The sequence below is a fragment of the Penaeus vannamei genome, chromosome 8 (assembly GCF_042767895.1).
Source record: "Penaeus vannamei isolate JL-2024 chromosome 8, ASM4276789v1, whole genome shotgun sequence".
Classification (NCBI taxonomy): Eukaryota; Metazoa; Arthropoda; class Malacostraca; order Decapoda; family Penaeidae; genus Penaeus; species Penaeus vannamei.
In genome coordinates, this window is record NC_091556.1 from 38,120,603 (window position 1) to 38,125,602 (window position 5,000).

Here is a 5,000-nt window from a genome sequence, read left to right on the forward strand (position 1 = left end):
CGCTGTGTGTGTTTGTTTTGTTTGTTTTGTGTTGTTTGTGTGTGTTTGTGCTTGCGTGTGTGTGTTTTGTTTGTGCTGTTTGTTTGTATGTGTTATATGTGTGTATATGTGTCTGTGTGCGTGTGTGTTTTGTTTGTGCTGTCTGTTTGTGTGTGTTGTTTGTATGTGTGTTATTTGTGTGTGTTGTTTGTATGTGTGTTATTTGTGTGTGTTGCTTGTATGTGTGTGCGTTTGTGTGTGTATGTGTGTGTTCTTTTTGTGTATGTGTATTTGCGTGTGTACGGTTTGTACCCGTTTATGTGTATCTCATTTATTTCTAAGATATATATTCATTTTAAAAATCATTTTTAGGAATGCGTGTCTCTACATTTGCATATAACAGATAAGTTAGAGAATGACAGAGAGAAAAACGTATACAATAAATGAAATGACAAATAGACAAGCAGAAAAAGAATAGAATAGAAAAATGGAAATAGAGAAATAAAAAAAATAATAATGAAAGAGACAAGCAGAACAAAAAATAAACAAAAATAAAACAAATAAAACAAATAAAAATATACATAAGAAAAAAATATAAAATATAAAATGATAATGATGAAAAAAGACAAGCGGAACAGAAGAAAATATAAACAAATAAAAAATAGATAAACAAATGAATAAATAGAAAATGAAAAATAAATAAATAAAAAGAAAGATTCATAGAGACATAAAATCAGAGTAACAAACAGGCGGAAAATAAGGAGAAATGGGACCATAAGGATAAATATAAAAAAAGGTTGACCTTAATCCTTCCAGCAAAGATGTTATTTTTCATGTTATCCCGGGCTTATCCCTGTGTTAATTAGTATTTACGTAGGGGTTATCCCTCCCCCCTCTCCTCCCCCCTCCCACTCTCCTCTCCTTGCCCTTCCTCTTTCTTCTTCTTCTTCTTCTCCGTCTCTCTTCGTATTCCTTTCCCGCCATCTTTCTTATCCTTGCCCTCTTTCCTTTTCTCCTTTTTTTCTTCTCCCTCTTATCCTTTCGCTTCTTTTCCTCTTCTCTCTCCTCTCTTCATCCTGCCTCCCTCTCCTCTACTTCTTCTCCTCTCTCTCCTCTCTCTCTCCTCCCGCATCTTTCTCATCCCCCTCCCTCCTTTCCTCCTCTCTTCTCCTCCCTTCCTTTCCTTCTTCCTTCCCCTCCTCCCTCTCTCTCTTTTCCCATCCGACTTTGCTCATTTCCCTATTTTTAGCTCTTCTCCCTTCTCTCTCCTTGTCTTCCTTTCCTTTTCCTTTCACTATCTCCCTCTCTTTCCCGTCCTCATTCCCTCTCTCTTATTATCCATTTCTCTCCGTCTCTTCTCTACTTATCTTCTCCATCCCTCTTCCCTTCCGCATCCTCTCCCCCCATTCCCGCCAAAGCCTCAGAGATTCGGTCGGTTGGTCGGAATGTGTAAGTCGTCGGTAGTTCCCCCGATTAATTTTCCGTCATATGATTTCCCGAGCCGCAAACAGGTAGTTAATCGGCGATAATCTGCCGGTTTTTTGAAGGGTCGGCAGGAGCTATAAGTGTTGTTTCGGGTCGTTTGGGAAGATGGCGGGCGGGGAGTAGGGGAGGAGGGAGGAGAGCTTCCGTTTTTTCGATGTTTGATTATGTTGTTATTTCTCTATCTGGGTTGGGTTTATGTTCTTTGGTTTTGAAGTTGGTGTTTTGTTTTTCGTTTTGATTTATTCTGTTGTTTTGGATGGGTTGGGGAAAGGTTGGATATGGAGGGATGGAATAAATTGTGATAGCAATTACCTCCGTTTATCCTCTTGACCTCATCAACGCGTCCCAACCTATGCACGAATTATGCATAACATTAAAAAAACAACAACACAATCCTAAATGCATTCATACTGAACACGCAAACACAGACACCAACATAAAAAAATAAACCAACGACTCAACATCACACACAACAGCTTGTCTAACAAAACGCAACAATTCTCCAACTTAGTTTTTCGTTCGATCCCTTTTTGCAAGGTTTCGAACACGAATGGCGCGGTGATAGGTACCCGGATTAGGCCGACAGATACATGTGTTTTCGCGGCTTCAACGGCGGATATGGCGGACCGATTTGGAATTATTGTCCTCTGGGATTTTTAAGGCGGAGATAAATCTGGACATATCGCCATAGAGATTAGAAATAAGGAGCGAAAGAGAGAGGGGGGGGGGAGGAGGGAGGGAAGGAGGGAAGAGGGAGAGAGAGAGTGAGAGAGAGAGGGGGAGGGAGGGAGGAAAGGAGAGAGAGAGAGAGAGAGAGAGAGAGAGAGAGAGAGAGAGAGAGAGAGATATATATATATATGTATATATATATATATATATATATTATTACATATATATATATATATATATATATATATATATATATATATATATATATATATATATATATATATATATATATATATATATATATATATGTATATACATATATATATATATATATAGAGAGAGAGAGAGGGGGAGGGAGGAAAGGCGAGAGAGAGAGAGAGAGAGAGAGGGAGAGATCACGAGAGAGAGAGAGAGAGAGAGAGAGAGAGAGAGAGAGAGAGAGAGAGAGAGGGGGAGGGAGGAAGGAGAGAGAGAGAGAGAGAGAGAGAGAGAGAGAGAGAGAGAGAGAGAGAGAGAGAGAGAGAGAGAGAGTGAGAGAGAGAGGGGGAGGGAGGGAGGAAAGGAGAGAGAGAGAGAGAGAGAGAGAGAGAGAGAGAGAGAGAGAGAGAGAGAGAGAGAGAGAGAGAGAGAGAGAGAGAGACAGACAGACAGAGAGAGAGAGAGAGAGAGAGTGAGTGAGAAAAGAGGGGGAGAGGAGGGAGGGAAGAGAAAGAGAGAGAGAGAGAGAGAGAGAGAGAGAGAGAGAGAGAGAGAGAGAGAGAGAGAGAGAGAGAGAGAGAGAGAGAGAGAGAGAGAGAGGAGAGAGAGAAAATGAGAGTGAGTAAGAGAAAGGGAGAGTGAAAGTGAGAGAGAGAGAGAGAGAGAGAGAGAGAGAGAGAGAGAGAGAGAGAGAGAGGGAGAGAGAGAGAAAGAGAGAGAGAGAGAAAAGAGAGAGGGAGAGAGAGAGAGAGAGAGAGAGAGAGAGAGAGAGAGAGAGAGAGAGAGAGAGAGAGAGAGAGAGGGAGAGAAAAGAGAGAGGCGAGAGAGAGAGATAATGAGAGTGAGTAAGAGAGAGAGTGAAGAGAGAGAGAGAGAGAGAGAGAGAGAGAGAGAGAGAGAGAGAGAGAGAGAGAGAGAGAGAGAGAGAGAGAGAGAGAGAGAGAGAGGGAGAGGGAGAAGAGAGGAGAGAAAAGAGAGAGGGAGAGAGAGAAAGAGAGGGAAACAGAAAGAGTAAAAGAGAGAGAGTGAGTAGAGGTAGGGAGAAAGTGAGACAGAGAGAGAGAAAGAAAATAGGAGAGGGAGAGAGAGACAAAGAGAGAGAAGAAAGAGAGAGAGGGAGAGAGATTGAGAGAAATGGGGAGTGGGGGGCAGAGGGTTTATGGACCCCTCTTAAATTTATTTGTTTCGTTTTTGCGAAAGTGATTGTTTAGTAGTCATAATTCAGTATCTATAGATTTATGTTCATCCCCATATGCAAATAAGAACACTCCCCCCTGACTCCACCCACCCACATCACCTCTACCATCTTCCCTCCCTTCCTCCTCCCTAAGTATGACCTCTCCCTGTCCAACTCCCAGACACTCTTTCCCTCCCTCCCGCACCTTCCCCTCCCCTCCCTACCTCCCTCCCTTCTCTCTCCCTCCTCTCCTTTCCCTCCCTCTCTCCCCCAGCCTCCCTCCTCCTCTCCTCTCCTCTTTCCTCCCTCCCACCCCCTCCCTGCTCCCTCCCTCCCATCCCTCCTCTCCCTCCCATCCCACCTCCCCCTCCCTCCCTCCCTCCTTCCCTCTCTCTCCTCCCCTCCTACCTCCCTCCCTCCCTCCCACCTCCACCTGATCTTCCCCCAACCCCCATCACTCCCACCCCCCCTTTCGCCCCCCTCCTTCCCTCCCTCCCAACCTCCTCTCCTCCTCCCACCTCCACCGATTCCCCCCATCTCATCACTCCCTTCACCCCCCACCCCTCCACGGAAGTAAGGCATTAAATAGAGGCGGAATATTAGGAGCTCCTTGATGAGATAAATATTCATTATGCAAATCGTTTACCTGCCTCATTAGCATAGGGCGGCCGGCGGGGGTGTAAAGTGACGCCCGCCGCCCATCTACCGCAGGACGCCCACCGATTGGCTGATATACTACAAAAGGTTCATATATATGTGTGTGTGTGTTTGTGTGTATGTGTTTCTGTGTGTGTGTTGTGTGTGGGGGGGGGGGTTGTTTGTGTGTGTGTTTCTGTAGGCTGCTGTGTGTGTGGCATTGTGTGTGTATGGGGTTGTTTGTGTGTATGTGTGTGTGTGCTGCTTGTGCTTGTGTGTGTGTGTGGGGGGTTATTTGTGTGTGTGTGTTTGTGTGTGTGTGTAAGGGGGGGGTTGTTTGTGTGTGTGTGTGTGTGTGCTTGTCTGTACGTGTGTGCGTGTGTGTGTGTGTGTGTGTGTGCTTCTTTGTGCCTGTGTGTGTGTGTGTGTGTGTGTGTGCTTGTTCGTGTGTGTGTGAATGTGGGTGTATGCATTTTTGTGTATATGTGTGCGTATCTATGTGTTGCAGTAGTTGCTGGTGTGCGCCATTTATATCCGTTTTTCCAAGATATATAATTGTATAGATGAGCTTTGTCTGTTTTTGTTTTTAAAGTGCATTCACATTTCATTAGATTATGTTGAAACGATCTGGGTTTTATGTTTTGAATATTTGAATACTTTCCATTGCAAGAATTTTTAATTGAAAATGCTTTTTATACAGTAAGCTGAAATACACTGTTTTATTATCAGTTAGAAAGAAGAATAAAAAAGACTGTAAAAGTAATTGATTCGTCCCGTTAAACGTATTTTCAAAATCGAATTTATTGATTCACTTGATTATAGGATATATATCGAGATAACGGACGTAATAGATGAC